The 22,497-nt window shown below is 42.4% G+C and overlaps 1 long non-coding RNA gene across 2 annotated transcripts; it reads right to left on the bottom strand.

Annotated features, from left to right (window-relative positions):
* Positions 1 to 7,057: 7,057 nt before the first annotated feature.
* On the bottom strand, positions 7,058 to 22,115 carry LOC118767849. 2 transcript variants are annotated; one of them, XR_005003751.1, is made up of 3 exons: positions 22,105 to 22,115; positions 9,504 to 9,581; positions 7,058 to 7,132 (listed from the first exon to the last, which is right to left on the bottom strand). It is a non-coding gene; the product is annotated as an uncharacterized LOC118767849 (long non-coding RNA). The 2 variants fall into 2 exon arrangements; XR_005003750.1 differs by lacking the exon at positions 22,105 to 22,115 and adding an exon at positions 17,264 to 17,274.
* Positions 22,116 to 22,497: the final 382 nt, after the last annotated feature.

The raw sequence follows: 22,497 nt of genomic DNA, 5'->3' as shown, positions 1-22,497 counted from the left end.
AAGTCCAACTGCGTTCTCTTTTTTTCCTTGTTTGTTTTGGTCAGCAACTTATGATTTGGCGATTTTTGCATGCAAATCAAGGAATCGACAAGTGCAAGATCAAAACAAGTACTTGTACCATTTTTTTGGCTTTTCTGCAAGTGGAATACTGCAGCCTCTTTTGGTCAGCCAAGTCTACACCAAACATATATTTGTTGTATAGCTCGGAAACACTTGGAGCTGACACATCCTTTAGGGTCCCATCCTTTTGATGTCTTTGCACTACTCTGTGTAGGATCGCAGTTTGTGCTTAGTTAAGTCACAATCTTCTTGTCTTTCCATGCTGTTGCTACTAGGTTGCCTTTCTGCATTGTAAGGGATTTTCCTCTGTTCTTTAATTTGGCACTTTTGATCGCTTCTGGCATTCCACGGTGATTTATTCTAACGGTGCCACAAGAGTAGATCTTTTCATGTAACAAGCATTCAGTTCTGGGCTTGATAAAAAATTGTCCATGTAAATCACATGCGATTTTCCAATCAATTTCCAAGTTAGGTCCTTCACCATACGTATCCATTGTTCGGTGAAGCACGCTCCCATACTTTTATTCCAAATTTTGTGGGTTTGGCCAGTAAGTACTGTTTGAATGACAGTCTTCCTTTGAAGGTTATCATTCCTTAATCAATGGACTGTTCTTTATGAGGATTGTAGTTTTCCAAGCATGTCTCAGAAAGTTTGTCAGTTACTGGTCTAATATGACACAGTTTGTCATGTCCTGGGCAAGTAGTCTTATCAGGGCAGTTGCAATTGCAGTTGCTGTCGGATGCTGGATGGGCTTCGGAAAAAGTAGATTTATTAAGTTTTTTGACGTTATTGTTGGCTAGGTTCCTAGCTAGATTGGGTGTGGTGGAGTAGGAGAGTCTAATGGTGTTCTTATTAAGGATTGTATAGTACTTATGTTGGGTGGGGAAGTGTTTTTGTAAGAGAGTGAAGAAAATTTTAGCTACAGGTATTGAAACTTCACGGTTGAAGGGTGGGTTGTACCAGCTAATGTGTCTTCGCCTATTATTCTTGGGTGGGCGTGGGGCTATGCTAATGTAGGTGATCTTATCTCTAAAGCCACTGCGGGCCAGGGCCTCGTAATAGGGGGCTGCGGCATTAAAGATATCCTCGGTGGCAGAGAGGCTAGATATCCTAATGGAGACACTTTTCACTAGGTTGTCTAATATATTTTTGGGGTGGTTGGAATTAATGTCTATGTATCTAAAGGATTCATTAGGTTTATGGTACGGGTAATGAAGGGAGGTTTCTAAATCGAGGGTAACGTCAAGGAAGTTAGCTTTGGTTAAGTTCGAATCTAAGGTAATCCTAAGGCCTAAGTTTTTAAAAAAAGTGTAAAGGTTTTTCCGGAACCCATTCGTGGTCCTGGGGTTTATTTTGTGGAGGGCAAAAAGGCCATCATCGCGGTAGAGACCACCGGAGAGGCCTGTGAATAGGGTCTTCAACCTATGGAGGATGAATAGGCCCACAAGGTCACTTATTTCAGCCGAGTCGCTAGCACCCATGCTGACGTCGAAGGGTGTCTCGGATTTTTTGTTGATCCAGTGGGATCTGTCATGGTAAAGAAAGGTCTTACGTGCATGGAGGATCACATCCTGCTCGGCTTCGGTGATGGTGGAGAAGGTCCTAGCGAAGTTAATCATGTCAATCAGCAGGCTCTCCGATATAGAGGCGTAATATTCCTCGATATCTAATTGTAGGAAGCGGGTGTTGCTCTTGTCAGGTAAATCCCGGAAACAAGTTATTGCCTCGGAAGTCCTATTCCAGAGTGGAAGGGGTGATGCTTCACGTATTTTAGGTAAAATCTTGTCCAGGATCTTCTTGCTGACGGATCCAATGTCAGACTTGGTTGGGTTAATCAGTCGGACCGATGGTTTATTGTCGAAATTGTTTTTGTGGTCTTTTAGGGTGAAGTGTGGGGACTTCACCCTCAGAGATTCTGTTCGGTCATCCAGTTTAAGGGAAGTGGCGATTTAAGGGAGGTTTCTAAATCGAGGGTAATGTCAAGGAAGTTAGCTTTGGTTAAGTTCGAATCTAAGGTAATCCTAAGGCCTAAGTTTTTAAAAAAAGTATAAAGGTTTTTCCGGAACCCATTCGTGGGCCTAGGGTTTATTTTGTGTAGGGCAAAAAGGCCATCATCGCGGTAGAGACCACCGGAGAGGCCTGTGAATAGGGTCTTCAACCTATGGAGGATGACTAGGCCCACAAGGTCACTTATTTCAGCCGAGTCGCTAGCACCCATGCTGACATCAAAGGGGGTCTAGGATTTTTTGTTGATCCAGTGGGATCCGTCATGGTAAAGAAAGGTCTTACGTGCATGGAGGATCACATCCTGCTCGGCTTCGGTGATGGTGGAGAAGGTCCTAGCGAAGTTAATCATGTCAATCAGCAGGCTCTCCGATATAGAGGCGTAATATTCCTCGATATCTAATTGTAGGAAGCGGGTGTTGCTCTTGTCAGGTAAATCTCGGAACCAAGTTATTGCCTCGGAAGTCCTATTCCAGAGTGGAAGGGGTGATGCTTCACGTATTTTAGGTAAAATCCTGTCCAGGATCTTCTTGCTGACGGATCCAATGTCAGACTTGGTTGGGTTAATCAGTCGGACCGATGGTTTATTGTCGAAATTGTTTTTGTGGTCTTTCAGGGTGAAGTGTGGGGACTTCACCCTCAGAGGTTCTGTTCGGTCATCCAGTTTAAGGGAGGTTTCTAAATCGAGGGTAATGTCAAGGAAGTTAGCTTTGGTTAAGTTCGAATCTAAGGTAATCCTAAGGCCTAAGTTTTTAAAAAAAGTATAAAGGTTTTTCCGGAACCCATTCGTGGTCCTAGGGTTTATTTTGTGTAGGGCAAAAAGGCCATCATCGCGGTAGAGACCACCGGAGAGGCCTGTGAATAGGGTCTTCAACCTATGGAGGATGACTAGGCCCACAAGGTCACTTATTTCAGCCGAGTCGCTAGCACCCATGCTGACGTCGAAGGGGGTCTAGGATTTTTTGTTGATCCAGTGGGATCCGTCATGGTAAAGAAAGGTCTTACGTGCATGGAGGATCACATCCTGCTCGGCTTCGGTGATGGTGGAGAAGGTCCTAGCGAAGTTAATCATGTCAATCAGCAGGCTCTCCGATATAGAGGCGTAATATTCCTCGATATCTAATTGTAGGAAGCGGGTGTTGCTCTTGTCAGGTAAATCTCGGAAACAAGTTATTGCCTCGGAAGTCCTATTCCAGAGTGGAAGGGGTGATGCTTCACGTATTTTAGGTAAAATCCTGTCCAGGATCTTGCTGACAGATCCAATGTCAGACTTGGTTGGGTTAATCAGTCGGACCGATGGTTTATTGTCGAAATTGTTTTTGTGGTCTTTTAGGGTGAAGTGTGGGGACTTCACCCTCGGAGATTCTGTTCGGTCATCCAGTTTAAGGGAAGTGGCAATTTAAGGGAGGTTTCTAAATCGAGGGTAATGTCAAGGAAGTTAGCTTTGGTTAAGTTCGAATCTAAGGTAATCCTAAGGCCTAAGTTTTTAAAAAAAGTATAACCCTCAGAGGTTCTGTTCGGTCATCCAGTTTAAGGGAAGTGGCGATCTTCTTCCCGGCTAAGTTACTTTCAGTTAAAGCCGTGTCATCAACTTTTTTGTACTTAGCTGTGATGGCGTTATCAGCCAGTCTGTTGTAGGTATCGGGAATCACCGCGTAAATATTTTTTGTTTTGTCGGAAGGGACATGGAGGTGCGGGGAGCTTTTCATTTTCGAGAGTTTCTCATTAAGGTCCGTTTGGAAAGGTAGGTTGACTTTCCTGAATTTGATATTTTTTATCATAAGGAAGAGGTCTTCTTCAAAAGGTTCAAGTAGGCTGTTGGTGGGAGGAGCCTTATTAGATTTGAAGCCGTACATTTCATTATTGGTAGATGCTACATCAGGGTGGTCGAAAAAGACCATCTAATTCGTTGTCTAATATATTTTTGGGGTGGTTAGAATTAATGTCTATGTATCTAAGGGATTCATTAGGTTTATGGTACGGGTAATAAAGGAAGGTTTCTAAATCGAGGGTAACGTCAAGGAAGTTAGCTTTGGTTAAGTTCGAGTCTAAGGTAATCCTAAGGCCTAAGTTTTCTTTACCTATATTGAAGGCCACCTCGGGTGAGTAAGGGGGTGTAAACTAAATTACCTTTCTATTTCTATTATTCCTTTTCCTTACTGTTGGGCTAGTAACGGGTGTATATTTTATTTTTTCGCTAAAACCACTATCTTTTAAAGCCTTATTATAAACTGGGGCAACGCTATTAAAAATGTCCTTATCGGAGGAGAGGCTAGAAATTCTCTTACTAATATTTTTAACTAAATTTTTGAATACTATAGGGAGATGGCATGAACCTACATTAATGTAACTTAGTCTATCATTGGGCTTCCTATAAGGCTTATAAATATTCTTATTAAGATCTAAGGAAACGTCTAAGAAATTGACAACCGTCAGGTTAGTATCTATAGTTATACTAAGCCCGAAGTATTTCATTAGCTGGATAATATCCTTCCTAAAACGATCTTGTGCTGGTCCATTTGTATTAGCTGTTAAGGCAAGGGCATCATCTTTGTAGATGGCGAAATGTACGTCAGGGAATGTCTTACCTAAGGTATCTAGGAGAAAAAATCCAATAAGATCGCAAATGCCTGCCCCATCATTTGACCCCATGCTCACTTCGAAAGCGCCCTCTGTGTCGGTGTTTTTGACCCACTTTGCATTCTCACTGAAAAGTAAGGTCTTTCTAGCATGGAAGATTATGTCCTTATCATTTGTACTAATTTCTGTGAAGACGAGGGCTTTATCTAGCAGTTGTTTAGAGATAGAAGCATAAAAATCAACAATATCGAATTGTGTAAACCTCGCTTTTTTCTTATTCTTAATGGCTTTAAACCAGTCTACGACTTCTATACTATTGGACCATTGTACTAGCCTAGTATCGGTCTTAATTTTCGCATTTATTTTATCTAAAATTTCTTTACTAATAATGCCAAGTTCTGACTTGGCTGGGTTGATAAGCCTACATTTAGGGTTGGAAAGGAAGTTCTCTTTGTGATCTTTAATAGTAATAAAGGCGTCTTTTTGGGGGAGGGCTTTTTATATGTTTAATATCTTTTTTTCAATTTATGATGGAAATTGTTAAAAGACTTACGAAATTTTATTTTGTTCATAATTTTCAGCAGGTCCGCTTCGAAATCTTCCAAGCCTTTAATCCTGGGAGGGAATTTTTTGGTTTTTATACGATAGAAAGTGTTTTCCGTGGTGTCCGCTTCTGTTGCAATTATCTCATTTAATTAACACTTCATACCAGTTTTCTCTTAGCTTCGTCTTACTTTTCTTATAACTGTGCCAAATCTATGGCATGGCACTGTCCCCCCATCTCTAGAATTCACTAATCAACATTCCTCTCTAATTAAGTAAAACTGCGCCCATAAAGACATGTCCTTTATGTGCATACCCTCCACCCCGCACACAATCTGTCCCCTGAAAGTCATCTCCACAAGCCAAATTCCATACACCTTTCCCCAACATGATCCCTAACAAGATATAAAATGTAACGTGAGGGTACACGATGTCCCTATGATAAAATAAGCTTACATTTCATACATACAAATGTAAGAGAGTTAATGAATTATAGCTTATTAATTATCATGATAATTGGGTATATATGTGATACAATGGCACTGTGCTTGACGGTGCAATACTAGATATCAATATAGATTGTATATAATCTGAGTAAAGAACATATAACCTTCATTACTATGAATATGATTGTGTCTCAGCACAGCTAATATTATGGTAGTTCCATGAGCAAATGAAGAAAGATATAACCAAGTCCACTGCCAAATACTAATGATTAATTCATTTCCTGGTCAAATAACAATGACTATCTTTCATTAAATAATTTGAACGCAACGATGTCAGTGTGTACACAAGGCAGAGTGTAGAGGCCTGAGAGAAGTGTTAGACATAAGAAGCATCAGATGTGGTGTACAGGAGAGACAACAGCACTGGTATGGACATGTGTATGGATGAGGAGAGCTGTGGGAAGAAGTGTTACACCCTAACAGTGGAAGGAACCCGTGGAAAGGAGTGGCCCAGGAAGACAGGGGATGACGTAGTGAAACGACCTTCGAACTTTGGGACTCACAGAGGTAATGGCAAGAGACAGAGACCTCTAGAAATATGATGTGATTAAGAGGACTCGGCAAGTGAAGTGAGATCACAGCTGTAGCATATGCCAGTGGCGCATAACCAGCCCTTTTTAAAAGTACCCTTGAATCACAGAGTGATAAGTTGTGCTTGAGAAGAATTTCCGAGTCAAGTAAAACCAAAAACCAGAAATCACAAATCAAAATCAAATCAAGATCGAAATCAAAATGCAAATTGTAATTATGGCCGATGCCAGTGCCGCCTGGCTGGCACCCGTGCCGGTGGCACATAATAAGTACCATTCAAACATTGTTTGTTGCCAGTGCCGCCTGACTGGTTCCCTGTGCCGTTGGCACGTAAAAAGCACCATCCGAACGTGGTCGATGCCAGCCCCAACTTCAACTGGCTCCTGTGTCGGTGGCACGTAAAAAGCACCCACCACACTCTCGGAGTGGTTGGTGTTAGGAATGGCATACATATGTGGAAACCTTGCCAGATCACATTGCAGCCTGGCGCAGCCTACTGCCTTGCCAGTGAAATCGTCCGACCCATGCCGCCATAAGAAACGGATGTTAAATGATGATGATGATGATGATGATGATGAGTTCTGTGACCAAATGACAAAATTAACTCTATTGTGTCTTCTAATTTGAACATTATTACCAACAGCATTAACCTCAATGGGTATTTCATAAACTCACAGTAAATCGATATCTTTAATTCAATTATTATACAGATAATCGTTCAATTGGAAAATAGGAATGGAAGCGGTTTTCAGTTATTCTTTCGAGCACAATATACTCGGGGGAAGAAAACCTTACAGAAATCAATTGGGAACTATTATTTTATACTCACCTATTGCCTGAGATGCAGCCCCTAATTCCTGACATGTAGCCTCTGTTTGTACACACCTGTCCTCACACTTTGGAGCCCCTGAAATAAATATTTCCAAGTTTTACATTTAAAAAGAAACTTTCTTCATCTTTATTTTTATTAAACTCTGTCTTGTTATTGTGAGACATTCAATTTCTGTCGTTAATGGTCAAATGTTGACCACTATGGTTTTGGTCAATATTTCTGTACTTTCTACAGTGGTCCCATGTAATAGCCCAATATGTCCACAATAAAACAGACTAACATTTCTAAATCCACCCTCACTTCTCTCTCTCTCTCTCTCTCTCTCTCTCTCTTTAAAAACACATTAAATATTCTAACAATGTTGCAATTATCTTATTCAATTAACACTTGATAAGAGTTTTCTCTTAGCATTGTCTTTCTTTTCTTATAACTGTGCCAAATCTATGGCATGACACAGTCCGCTCATCTCTAGAATTCACTAATCAACATTCTTCTCTAATTAAGTAAAACTGAGGTCATAAAGATATCCTTTATGTGCATACGCTCCATCCCACACACAATCTGTCCCCTAAAAATCATCTCCACAACATGATCCATAACAAGATATAAAATGTTAGGTGAGGGTACACGATGTCCCTATGACAAAATAAATTTACATTTCATACATACAAATGTAAGAGAGTTAATGAATTATAGCTTATTAATTATCATGATAATTGGGTATATATGTGATACAATGGCACTGTGCTTGACGGTGCAATACTAGATATCAATATAGATTGTATATAATCTGAGTAAAGAACATATAACCTTCATTACTATGAATATGATTGTGTCTCAGCACAGCTAATATTATGGTAGTTCCATGAGCAAACGAAGAAAGATGTAACCAAGTCCACTGCCAAATACTAATGATTAATTCATTTCCTGGTCAAATAACAATGACTAACTTCCATTAAATAATTTGAACGCAACAATCAAGACCAAAGGGTGAAACATTCAGAAAACTGGGCCTCGTTTAGCATTAATATCATCTAAAATCTAACAAGTGTGAGAAAAAGTATGACTATATGGATGGTAAATGTTGTTCAAACAATGTAATAAGTGTATATTATGTCTAGTTACAAACAATGATTTGTGAGTTCAAGTCACACAGGGAACTCATATTTAATTCCTATCTTTATATTTTATGTCAACACCAATATTTTGTTTAAATGTAAACATGTTCACCGTTCAATACTAAATTTAATATTTAATCAACGTTAATGATCATTATACTTATAATCTTAGAGATTTGATTTTTAATTTCTTTAATTTATAACAAAGTTATTCTGACCTGAGACATTCAGGGTACGTACCTAAACAACATGTCATGACAGACATCTGCCTACATAACAATAACAACAACAATAACAATAACCTATCAGAAAACTTTGGAAAGACCTTAGTAGTAAAAGAAAGAAAATCTTTCTCGTTAACTCTCCTGTTTACAAATAAACAACAACATGTTTTAGTTCTCTGTCCTAAAAGACATCATTAACTCTATTATGTATTCTTATTTATCCATTTTACCAACCACGTTAACCTTGATTTTATGAAATTTCAGTGGAATATTTAATAGAATCCTTTTTACAGCTAATGCGGAAACTAGGGATTGACGAGCGATTATAAGAGTTGAAGAGACCCTGTAGTAAGGTGAGGATCGGCAATGAGTATAGTGAAGAAGAGTTCACTAGGGATCATTCCTAAACCCCTCATTTTCATCATAGTCCACCAGGCAATAAGAGAAATGACAAATCAAAAGCAATTCAAGATCGAAATCAAAATGGAAATTGTAGTTGTGACCGATGCCAGTGCCACCTGACTGTCACCTGTTCCTGTGTCACGTTATAAGTACCATAGAAGCATAGGTCCTTCTCACTGCCGCCTGACTGGTTCCCTGTGCCGGTGGCACGTAAAAAGCACCATCCGAACGTGGTCGATGCCAGCCCCCACCCCGACTGGCTCCTGTGTCGGTGGCACGTAAAAGGCACCCACCACACTCTCGGAGTGGTTGGCGTTAGGAATGGCAAACATATGTGGAAACCTTGCCAGATCACATTGGAGCCTGGCGCAGCCTACTGCCTTGCCAGTGAAATCGTCCGACCCATGCTACTATAAAAACGGACGTTAAACGATGATGATGATGATGATGAGTTCTGTGACCAAATGAGAAAATTTACTCTATTGTGTCTTCTAATTTGAACATTATTACCAACAGCATTAACCTCAATGGGTATTTCATAAACTCACAGTAAATCGATATCTTTAATACAATTATTATACAGATAATCGTTAAATTGGAAAATAGGAATGGAAGCTGTTTTCAGTTATTCTTTCAAGCACAATATACTCGGGGGAATAAAACCTTAAAGAAATCAATTGGGAACTATTATTTTATACTCACCAATTGCCTGAGATGCAGCCCCTAATTCCTGACATGTAGCCTCTGTTTGTACACACCTGTCCTCAAACTTTGGAGCCCCTGAAATAAATATTTCCAAGTTTTACATTTAATAATAAACTTTCTTCATCTTTATTTTTATTAAACTCTATCTTGTTATTGTGAGACATTCAATTTCTGTTGTTACTGGTCAACTGTTGACCATTATGGTTTTGGTCAATATATCTGTACTTTCTACAGTGGTCCCATGTAATAGCTCAATATGTCCACAATAAAACAGACTAACATTCCTAAATCCACCCTCTGCCTCTCTCTCTTTCTCTAAAAACACATTAAATATTCTAACAATGTTGCAACTATCTCATTTAATTAACACTTGATAAGAGTTTTCTCTTAGCTTTGTCTTTCTTTTCTTATAACTGCGCCAAATCTATGGCATGGCACTGTCCTCTCATCTCTAGAATTCACTAATCAACATTCCTCTCTAATTAAGTGAAACTGAGCCCATAAAGACATGTCCTTTATGTGTATACCCTCCACTCTGCACACAATCTGTCCCCTAAAAAACATCTCCACAACCCAAATTCCATACACCCTTCCCCAACATGATCCCTAACAAGGTGTAAAATGTAAGGTGAGGGTACACGATGTTCCTATGGCAAAATATGTTAACATTTCAGACATACAAATGTAAGAGAGTTAATGAATTATAGCTTATTAATTATCATGATAATTGGGTATATATGTGATACAATGGCACTGTGCTTGACGGTGCAATACTAGATATCAATATAGATTGTATATAATCTGAGTAAAGAACATATAACCTTCATTACTATGAATATGATTGTGTCTCAGCACAGCTAATATTATGGTAGTTCCATGAGCAAACGAAGAAAGATATAACCAAGTCCACTGCCAAATACTAATGATTAATTCATTTCCCGGTCAAATAACAATGACTATCTTTCATTAAATAATTTGAACGCAACGATGTCAGTGTGCACACAAGGCAGAGTGAAGAGTCCTGAGAGAAGTGTTAGACATAAGAAGCATCAGATGTGGTGTACAAGAGAGACAACTGCACTGGTATTGTCATGTGTATGGATGAGGAGAGCTGTGGGAAGAAGTGTTGCACCCTAACAGTGGAACGAACCCGTGGAAAGGAGTGACCCAGGAAGACAGGGGATGACGTGGTGAAACGACCTTCGAATGTTGGGCCTCACAGAGGTAATGGCAAGAGACAGAGACCTCTGGAAATATGACGTGATTAAGAGGACTCGGCAAGTGAAGTGAGATCACAGCTGTAGCCTATACCAGTGTTGCATAACCAGCCCTTTTTAAAAGTACCCTTGAATTACAGAGTGATAAGTTGCGCTTGAGAAGAATTTCTGAGTCAAGTAAAACCAAAAATCAGAAATCACAAATCAAAATCAAATCAAGATCGAAATCAAAATGGAAATTGTAATTATGGCCAATGCCAGTGCCGCGTGGCTGGCACCTGTGCCGGCGGCACCATAATAAGTACCATTCAAACATTGTTTGTTGCCAGTGCCGCCCGACTGGTTCCCTGTGCCGGTTGCACGTAAAAAGCACCATTAGAACGTGGTCAATGCCAGCCCCCACCCCGACTGGCTCCTGTGTCAGTGGCACGTAAAAGGCACCCACCACACTCTCGGAGTGGTTGACGTTAGGAATGGCATACATATGTGGAAACCTTGCCAGATCACATTGCAGCCTGACGCATCCTACTGCCACCATTGTCTTCTATCACCAAAAAGACTACTAACAAAAAACCAAATAAGAAACCACTGCTCAAGAGGCACAAGCACCTACATGCACATATACACACACAGTAACTACCACCTACCGAATTCAATCACAAAGCTCCGTGTGAGGTCAGAGAGATAGGCCTATAATTTTTAGCATCTGCTCTGCTACCTCCCTTATGGATAGGGCATATTAACCCCTCTTCCAATTTGACTGGGAGCTTACCACTTGCAAGAAAGCTCTGAAAAAGAAGCTGTAGCGGTTTTGCAAGGGCTCATTTGCATGATTTGAGAAGGATTGCTGGGAATCCATCAGGTCCAGCAGCTGAGTTTGCGTCAATCTCATCTATGGCTAGTGTGATATCATCATCTTCGATGTTGATGTACTCAATTTTTGCCTCTTTGGCCGCAGGTAAAGTGGCAAAGAATTCTTCTGGGTTGTTTACTTGCCTGTGTTCTAGAGGTGTAGTGAACACACTTTGGAACTGTTCGTTCAGTATTTCACTTATCCTTGTGGGATTTCCTGTGAGAGAGCCATCTTTTTGGAAGAGAGGTCCTATTCTCTGGTGCACTGTGGCTGTCTCTGTGGTAAACTTAAAGAAAGCTTTAGGGTTTGATTTTATATTTTCTATTACCCAAGCTTCTTTATCTGCTCTCTCCTTTTCATGGGACTGATGTAGACTTTTCTCAGTTGCCATTAGCATTCTTTCGAGCCGAGACTTCTCACCACTTTTGGTGTGCTTGCTCAGGCGGTTCGCAATCCTTGTCCGTCGTCTCATAAGAATCCTGTTTTTGTTCTTGTGTGTGCAGGCCCTGCACACTGGGACATATTTGTCACATATGGCTTGTATTATGGACATGAAGTGTTTGTGTCTCATGTTTATGTCCGGTGTGGAGAGACATTCAGGCCAATCCTGTTTGAGGATCTCTTTCTCAATCAACTTCCAGTTGGCTTTATGAAAGTTTAAGTTGGAGAGATGGTGGATGCTTCGTATAGGCTGTGTGTCTACGGGGGCTTTTGTTCCATACATAGACAGCTCTATTATGTTGTGATCCAAGATCATTGTCGGCATCACATTAACATTATGGATAATATCCATATTGTTTGTGAAGCAGAGATCCAGTATATTATCTGCCCTTGTTGGTTGCAGAACTATTTGCTCCATAAAAGAGGCATTTGTGAGATGGAGCAGGGACTCCACCTGTGCCTGCTGATGGTGTGTCATCCCTGGGAGCATCTGCCCCCCCCCCCCAGGCCATTCCACATTGGGGAGGTTAAAGTCACTCATGAAGAATACACTATTGTGTTGTTCAAGGTTGGTGAGGACTTCTCCTATTTTTGTTAGGCAGTCTTCAAACATGCCTGAGTGTTTAGGGGCATCTGGTGGGCGATATGTAGTGCATATGACGATATTCAGTTGTCTTATGTGTACAATTTGAGTTTCACATACTGAGTTTGAATATGACAGCAGGACCTGGGGCATGAAGTCATCTCGGATGTACATTGCAACTCCACCATGGCTCCTCCCTTTTCTATCTGTGTGTATGACTGCATATTGCAGCATGTGTATTTCTGCATCACCTATATCGGGTTCAAGATGCGTTTCTGTGAGTGCCATGCATATAGCTTGATTGCATGTCACAAGGTCTCTCAGGAATGAGATTTTCCTTTTGCAGTTTCCGCGCAGCAGCCCTCCTACATTCAGTAGAAATATTTTTGTGGTGTGTGTGGTGGCCTTATGTGGTGGTAGTTCCAGCTTTGTGCTTGTAGCCAGGTCAGCTGCTGAACAATTTTTTGTGCCATGCACAAAAAAGATTGCTGTTCAGCTGCTGCCCTTCTCACATCTGGGTGAAGCTGGCCATTTGTTGGGTTACCGCGCACCACATCCGCATATCGTCTTTCAGGAGTGGTCAGTGCGCTTTTTTCCCTTCTTTTATATTTTTCTTTTTGTTCTCCCCGAGGGAGGGACCCCTGTCTCGCGTCCGTGCGGTTTTGGTAGGGCCTCTGATGTGCAAAGCGACAGTTCGCACCTTCGACGCCGTACCAGCAGTCCCCCTTCCGGTAGAATTTGCAGATGTTTCTTTCTTTGCCCTTATAGTTCTTGCTGGGGTCCTTTTGTTTTCTCTGGACAGGGTTTCTTTTAGCTTTGATTTTGTCGCCTTTTACCTCCTGTTTCCCATCAATTTTAGGGTGCTTTTCTTTACTTGCGGCCATCGCACCTCTTTGGTCTTCAGTTGTGGTGTGGGAGCTGGACATGTGTCATTGTTTCCCTGTGTTCTAGGTTTCTCCGTTTGGTTCTGGATGTTTTCTTCATCCTTTTGGCCTTCCCTGGTGCCGTCACCTCCTAGGATGATGTCCAGGGTGTCTACATGTTGCCTGATTAGAGCGTATGAACGGATAAATTCTCGTTTCTTTCGCTCTATCTGGGCGGTGGTTCTTGAAAAATCATTGCTCTTCAGCACCACTGCAATGATATTGTTCAGCGAGTCGTCCTCAGCAATCCTCCAAGCGCGGACTAACAATCGCACCTCTCTCGCAGACCAGTTTCTTGGCATTTTCGTCTGAGATATAGTGAGAGTGAAATATAGGAACAGAGAGAGAAGGAAAGATAAGATGGTTGACTGGAGAGGAGAAAGGAGAAAAGCCGGGGGGGGGTAGAGAGAGACGAGGGGATTGTCCTGAGAGAAGAGAGAAAAAGAGAAAATAAAGAGGGAAAAAAGAGAAAGAATGGCAGGTCAGCAGGAGGAGAGTGAGCGGGATAGAGGTGTAGTAGAAAGAAAGTAAAGGAGCAGGGTGGAAAAGAAAGACAAGAGGGTGGACCCTAGGGGGAGCAGGGAGTAGAAAGGCTGAGAGATAAAATGGAGAGGGATAGAGGTACCAGGGAGTGAAGTAAAGGGACAGAGAGGGTGGTGTGGAGGAAGGAGACAGAAAGAGGAAAAAAGAGACAAGAGAGGGAGCAGGGAGAGGAAAGGTAGGAAGAAAAAAAGGGGGAGATTGAAAGAGGGAGCGCGACAGAGGTGCAAGAGAGTGTAGTAAAGGGACAGGGAGGGTGGTGTAGAGAAAGAAATAAGTGGACAAAAGGAGAAGAGGAAAAGGGGTTTGACCTGTGAAGGGGCGAAGAGGCAGAGAGAGGGAGAAAGAGGGCGGTATATAGATACAAGAGAGAATGAGTGAAGTTGAGGAACTGAGAGGGGGGTGAGATGTGAGAAAGTTGATCTGAGAGAGGGAGGAGGGGAGAGTGAGAGCGGATATAGAGGGTCTGGTGGATGGAGAGAGATCTTTTTTTAATTATTATCTTCTGGTTGAAAGAACACTAATGATAATAAATAATATTTTTCTTACCTTACTGGCTGAGAGAGAGAATACTTACCGTGATTCTGTTTTATAAGAAAGGAAGATAGACCTTTGATATTCCTCAATCGTATTTTGTAAACAAAAGGAATTAGAGTTCCGATTTCGTAGATGCAAAAAATTAACGATACTTTCTATATTTTCTTAAGCGATTTGGTATTAGGCAGCAAATTTTCAGAGGCTTTCAGAACACGCAGATATACGACATCAAAAGCGAAAATATCCTTCTCTAAAATACTGTGTCTTGTTGTTTCACAGACAAAAAATTTCGCAGACAAATTCACTTCGATTGCAGGAAGTAACACACGTGCTTTTTAACACATATATTCACGAGGTATGTTCTAGTTGCAAATACTATATCAAAAGCGAAAATATTCTTCTCAAATACAGTGTCTTGTACTTTCACTTATATTCACTTTGCAGACAAATTTCGCTTCTGATAACATCGATCTCTGGAAGGACTTCTTTAATCTTTAGGAGAGACACGTTAACACACACTTGTTGTTAGTTCGGCGCCATCTTGGTATCATATATACATATATGTATATATATAAGAATAAATGTTTTATATATAAAGAACGTGAAATACAGGAAGGGACAAACACGGAACACAGACAAATCATTCGAAGCCTTCAATCTTCAGTCAGACACCGAATCATCATAGCAAATTTCGGCTGTTCAATTCTGATATTTGCTCCAACTCGGCCAGCCAGCCCCAAGAAAAAAAACTAAGCTGTAAGCATTAGATTTCTTGGTAGAAGACGGGAATGTGAACGCACGAGACGGATGTAAATACGAGAGACGAAAACGAAATGGAAAACGGTAACGGTTAAACAAAATATAATATAACGGTGGTTGTCATACGACTTTAGACTAAATGAGGCAAAAACAACAAACATAGCAGCAGGCGTAGAAATAATTACCTTTTCGGTAGAGGGGACAAATACAGATGTTGGCGAGATACAATCTCCAACGAAATGTATATATATATATATATATATATATATATACATACATATACATATTGTTACGGACCACCTGCCGTCGCTCGCTCAAACGGGAAAGTTTGCCGCGGAACCCCGGAGAGGAGAGAGATAACGACAACAACTACAACAGCAGCAGCAGGAAGAGACACAAAGAAGGCAAGGCAATTGGCTACGTTAACAACTAGTTTATATGACTATTACAATTGTTACAACATCAATTACATATCAAGATACATCAGGTAAATACAAGCAATTAAGAGAATCAACACATCAAAGCATTTAAACAGTCCGGAGACAACAGTTCTGTTTCAAAACACATAAAAAGGCATATACAATGTTCATAGACAAATAAGTTCAGATCAAATAATGTTCAAATCAGATCAATTCAAAACACTACAGTTCATAGTTCTTTTTTTACTGTCTCATTTCTTTTACATTTCAATACATTGATTCTTTTTCCTTCTCTTTTTCTTCTTTCTCTTTTTTTTCGTATCACGTATCAATACAATTCTTTTTACATAAATACCACAACTCTTTCCTTCTTTTTCTTCACATATCAAAACATAATTAAACACAAACAAAACTTTACCAGACGTTCCTTTTCCGTCTGCAACTATTTCAGAAAATTACTACTGTAATTGCCAAGCCCTCTCGCTGCAGTCTCTTAGTTCCTTAATCCTCCCTGTCTTTCATCTGTCTCAGCAGAAAACAACCTGTTACTTGCTCTGTCCTCGACTGACTCGTCTCTAGCAGAGTTTCCGGCCAACTGTGTTTACAGCTCAAGGTTCTTCCTTTTTAAGGGGTGTTTAGAACGAACTTTAGTTCACCTGAAAGGGGTCGCAGGTCTACCCAGAACCAATCAATCCACCTGAATCTGACAGGACAATGGATATATTCCAAAGTAGGTCGCAGCCAACTGTCCTTAGATTGAACCATTCATAGCACTACCCACTACCTAAGCTTTGTCGACCCGACAAAAGCACACTAAACTCGCACCTCCAAGGGTGAGCCCCAGCTGAACCGGCCAGGCCCATGGTACCTCCACAGACGTTTCGCATGTACAATTTTCGGGGAAGACCTCCTGCCTCCCCGAATCCTGTACGTTACATCGGACAAACGAGTCACCACCGTGTAAGGCCCCTCCCAAGGACTCTGCAGCTTCGGAGACTGCCCTCTCTTCCGCCTGGGGTTGTGGAACCACACCTCATCGCCCTCCTTGAAGTCGACCTCACTAGCCCTGGTGTCGTGCTGACGCTTCATTACTTCCCCCGAAAATTTCAGGGCTTCTCTAACCTGCTGGTGTACCTCAGTCAGCGTCTCCTGCAAATGTTTTATGTAGCTGGAGGTCTCCCTGGGTAGCTCCTCTCCCGGAGGTCTTCCCAACACCTGATCAACTGGGAGCCTTACTTCATGGCCCAACATCAGCTTTGCAGGCGTATAGCCAGTCGTCTCGTGCGTCGCGGAACGATAAGCAAGCAGCAGCGCGGGCAGCTTTAAGTCCCACTCCAACTGTCTGTCTACACAGTATTTGGCTAGTTCCTGCCCCAGTGTCCAATTAAACTTTTCCACCATCCCATCTGATTGGGGTTGTTCTGGTCTTCTTAATCCCCAACAGCCTACAACATTCCTGGAACACAGCCGATTCAAAGTTCCTACCTTGATCGGAATGCAACTCCTGGGGCATACCGAACCCACAGAAGAACTGGTCTACCAACACCTGCGCAACGGATGTGGCCTCCTGATCACGGATGACATATGCCCCAGGCCATTTTGTGAAATAGTCCATGGCCACACACATGTACCTGTTGCCTCTTTCCGTGAGTGGCAACGGTCCAGCTATATCCACGGCTATCCTTTCCATGGGCACACCAACCTGGTACAACTGCAGAGGGGCACACCCCCACCCCGCCTCCCCGGTCCCTTCTTGGCGCAGCATACATCACAAGATCGACACCATTCCTGAACGTCCCGACGCATGCCTGTCCAATAGAACCTGTGCCGCAGCCGACTCAGCGTCTTCTTGACCCCCAGATGTCCACTGTGATCTGGTTGTGGGCCTCCTCCAACAGTTCAGGTCTCATCCCCCTGGGGATCACCAACTGCCAATATTTACTCAGGCCATTGGGCGTTTCCCAGCGCCCCTCAAGCAACCCGTCGTTCAGACGAAGAAGGTCCCACTGGCCCCAATAGCTTTTAGTTTCGGGGCCGGACCTGGATACTTCCTCCCAAGATGGTCTCGCTGTTCCCTGCTGCAGCCACTCCACCACCGGCCCCAAGTCGGCATCCTCCAGCTGTCTCCTCCGTAACTCTCCAGTGGATACGTACCCGGTCACTACAGTACGCCTGCACCCGCTACTATGTTCTTCTCTTCCTGCACAATGCTTGCAGTCCGATTCACAAGGGCGACGGCTCAAACTGTCTGTACAAATTCTCAATAAATAAATAATTCAAAGTGTTATGTAATCAATCATCGCTGCCTCTGATTTTATATCTGCAGTGGTAAAGAGTGGCCCTATCCTACAGTGCACCGTAGCTGTTTCTTTGGCATACCTGTAGATTTTATGTTGTCTATAGCCCAGGCTTCTTTGTCTGCTCTTTCCTTTTCATGGGAGAGTTGCAGACATTTTTCAATTTCCAACAGTTTTATTTTCAGGCGGGACTTTTCACTGCTTTCAATTTGTATGTTTAGGCGATTTGAAACTTTTGTACGCCGTCTCGTTAGAATTTTCCTCTCTCTGAGGATTTTGTTCTTGTGTACAGTAACCTTTCTCTCTAGGACACATTTGTAGCATATGGCTTGCATTACAGACATGAATTGTTGAAGTTTCATGTCGATGTCTGGCGAGGAGAGACATTCAGGCCAGTTTTGTTTGAGGATCTCTTTCTCAATTTGTTTCCAGTTTGCCTTATGGAAGTTCAAGCTGGAAAGATTCTGAGAGTTTCTTGTAGGCTGCATGTCCATGCTTTCCTTTGGCCCGTACATGGTCAGCTCTACCATGTTGTGATCTGAGAGTAGTGTTGGTGTCACTTTCACATTATGGATGAGATCCATATTATTTGTGAAGCAGAGATCCAGTGTGTTACCTGCCCTGGTTGGTTGGAGTATTACTTGCTCCATGTACAGGGTGTTGATGAAGTTCAGGAGGGACCTCGCCTGTCCTCGTTCACATCGTGTCATTCCTGGGAGAGTAGGCCCTCGGGCCATCTGACATTGGGTAGATTGAAGTCTCCCATGAGAAGTACACTTATGTGTCGTTCTAATGTGACTAGAACTTCTTCTATTTTGTCTACATGGCTTGGGGCACCTGGAGGGCGATATGTAGCACACACAACTACACCAAGTTGCCTTATATGTACAATTAGTGTGTCACACACCGAGTTTGAGTATGACAAAAGGACCTGGGGTGTGAGATCCTCACGAATGTACACAGCAACTCCTCCACGACTCCTTTCTTTTCTGTCAGTCCGTAGTACAACATACTGTGGTATGTGTAATTCCGCATCTGCTATGTCCGGTTTCAGGTGTATTTCCGTAAGTGCTATGCATAAGGCTTGATTGCATGCAACAAAGTCTCTCAAGAACGGGATTTTTGTCCTGTTACTGAGTGTTAGCAGTCCTCTGATGTTCAGTAGGAGCATCGAGGTGAGGTGAATGCTGTTGCCGGCGGTGTTCTCCTTGGGTCTATTTGCTGTGGTGGTCTTGTGTATTGCGGATAGTCCCATCTGCGAGTTTGAGTTTGATGGAGCCAGGTTAGCTGCTGTACAATCTTTTGTGCCATGCACAAAAAAGATTCTTGTTGGCAGTTTGTAGCACGCACCACATCTGCGTACCTCCGTTTTGGGGCAGGTAGTGCATGGTCCATGGGGCACCTGGAGGGCGGTATGTAGCACACACAACTACACCAAGTTGCCTTATATGTACAATTAGTGTGTCACACACCGAGTTTGTGTATGACAAAAGGACCTGGGGTGTGAGGTCCTCACGGATGTACATAGCAACTCCTCCATGACTCCTTTCTTTTCTGTCAGTCCGTAGTACAAAATACTGTGGTATGTGTAATTCCGCATCTGCTATGTCCGGTTTCAGGTGTATTTCCGTAAGTGCTATGCATAAGGCTTGATTGCATGCAACAAAGTCTCTCAAGAACGGGATTTTTGTCCTGTTACTGAGTGTTAGCAGTCCTCTGATGTTCAGTAGGAGCATCGAGGTGAGGTGTACGTTGTTGCCGGTGGTGTCATCCTGGGTCTGTTTGCTGTGGTGGTCTGGTATATAGTGGGTAGTCCCACCTGCGGCCTTGGGTTTGATGAAGCCAGGTCAGCTGCTGTACAATCTTTTGTGCCATGCACAAAAAAGATTGTTGCTCAGCAGCTGCCCTTTTGACAACATCATGTTGGTGGTTTGTGGCACGCACAACATCTCCGCTTTGGGGCAAGTGGTGCGTGGTCCATTCCTTTTCCTTGTGTTGATGGTTTGTCCATCTGCCTCGTGTCTCTGGCAGGGTCCCCGATGTGCAAAGCGGCAGCCTGCACCTTCCTTTCCATGCCAGCAGGAACCTCTCAGGTAGAACCTACACACCCGTGTGCGCTGTTTGTTTCCATCTTTTGTGATTCCACTTCTATTCCTGGTTTTTTCACCCTTTGGTCCTGCTTGAGCTTTTCCTTTAGCTCTACCAGCCCTTCTTTTAGTTCTTCCTCCTCCCTCTACCTCTTCACCGGGTTCTCCGTCTCCATGGCCTTTGCTGCCGGTTGGAGAACTTGCACCTGGATTCACTTCCCGGGCAGGTTTCTCATTCCAAACTTCCTCCCGGGCGTCCACCAGGTGGGGGTGACTTCTTTCATCGTCTCCATTCTTGCCATCTTTGCCCCGCTCGTTCTCAAAGATGGCATCAAGTGCGCCAATGTGCGACCGTATAAGCGCATATGAGCGCACTAATTCCCGTCTCTTTCGCTCCATCTGAGCTGCTGTCCTCTTGTAGCCTTTGCTCTTCAGCGCAGCCGCAATCACCTCGCTAGGGCTATCTCCGCCGGCGCACCCCCATGCTCGTACGAATAAATCTAGTTCGTCAGGTCTCCATGCTCTGGACATGCTGGATGATCTGTCTATTTGTTTATCTATCTAACCATGTTCGAGAGAAGACAAGAAGATATTAAGGCTAATTAGAAGATAGAGTATTTGGGAAAAAAAAAAAAAATATTAACAGCATGGCCACAGCTCATAGGCTGGAACTGGAATCAATCAATCAATCAATATTAAAGTTTGTGGGTAAAAACGTTATTTAATCTTAAGGCTAATTAGGAGATAGAGTATCTGAAAATATATTAGCAATATTAATATTATATTAGAGTGTGGGTAAAAACATTATTTAATCTTAAGGCTAATTAGAGGATAGAGTATTATTAATATTAACAATATTAAAGTTTGTGGGTAAAAACGTTATTTAATCTTAGGCTAATTAGGAGATAGAGTATCTGAAAATATATTAACAAATATTTAAAATGTGGGTAAAAAGGCTAATTAGAAAGATATTAGAGTGTGGGTAAAAAATTAGATGTTAAAGTGTGGGTAAAAACGTTGTTTATTCTTAAGGCTAATTAGAAGATAGAGTATCTGAAAAATTATTAACAATGTTAAACAATATTAAACAGTATTAAACGTTATTTCATCTTAAGGCTAATTAGAAGATGGAGTATCTGAAAGAGGAGAGATGGGAGGGTAAGAAAGAGGGGAAAGATTATTTATCTATCTAAAGTTCGTGAAAGTTCACATCCATGCATATATACATACACACACACACACATACATACACGTGCACACACATACACATATACACAGACGGGGAGAGAAGGAAGGTGGAAAAAGAGAAAGAAAATGAGTGAAAATATATTAAAATATATATATATTTTAAAGTGTGAAGAAAGGGTTATTTAATTCTGAAGCCAATTTCTGATTCGAGACAGAAATGTTCAGTAGGAGCATCGAGGTGAGGTGTACGTTGTTGCCGGTGGTGTCATCCTGGGTCTGTTTGCTGTGGTGGTCTGGTATATAGTGGGTAGTCCCACCTGCGGCCTTGGGTTTGATGAAGCCAGGTCAGCTGCTGTACAATCTTTTGTGCCATGCACAAAAAAGATTGTTGCTCAGCAGCTGCCCTTTTGACAACATCATGTTGGTGGTTTGTGGCACGCACAACATCTCCGCTTTGGGGCAAGTGGTGCGTGGTCCATTCCTTTTCCTTGTGTTGATGGTTTGTCCATCTGCCTCGTGTCTCTGTGGCAGGGTCCCCGATGTGCAAAGCGGCAGCCTGCACCTTCCTTTCCATGCCAGCAGGAACCTCTCAGGTAGAACCTACACACCCGTGTACGCTGTTTGTTTCCATCTTTTGCAATTCCACTTCTATTCCTGGTTTTTTCACCCTTTGATCCTGTAACTCCGCATCTGCTATATCCGGTTTCAGGTGCATTTCCGTTAGTGCTATGCATAAGGCTTGATTGCATGCAACAAAATCTCTCAGGAACGGGATTTTTGTCCTGTTACTGAGTGTTAGCAGTCCTCTGATGTTCAGTAGGAGCATCGAGGTGAGGTGTATGCTGTTGCCAGCGGTGTCCTCCTTGGGTCTATTTGCTGTGGTGGTCTTGTGTATTGCGGATAGTCCCATCTGTGAGTTTGAGTTTGATGGAGCCAGGTCAGCTGCTGTACAATCTTGTGCCATGCACAAAAAAGATTCTTGTTCAGCAGCTGCCCTTTCAATAACATGTTGGCGGTTTGTAGCACACACCACATCTGCGTACCTCCGTTTTGGGGCAGGTGGTGCGTGGACCATCCCTTTTCCTTTTGGTAGTTGGTTTCTGACCTGTTTCGTGTCTCTGCGGCAGGGTCCCCGATGTGCTAAAAA

Source organism: Octopus sinensis, linkage group LG25 (genome assembly GCF_006345805.1).
Source record: "Octopus sinensis linkage group LG25, ASM634580v1, whole genome shotgun sequence".
Lineage (NCBI taxonomy): Eukaryota > Metazoa > Mollusca > Cephalopoda > Octopoda > Octopodidae > Octopus > Octopus sinensis.
This window is presented reverse-complemented; position numbering and strand designations above follow the sequence as displayed.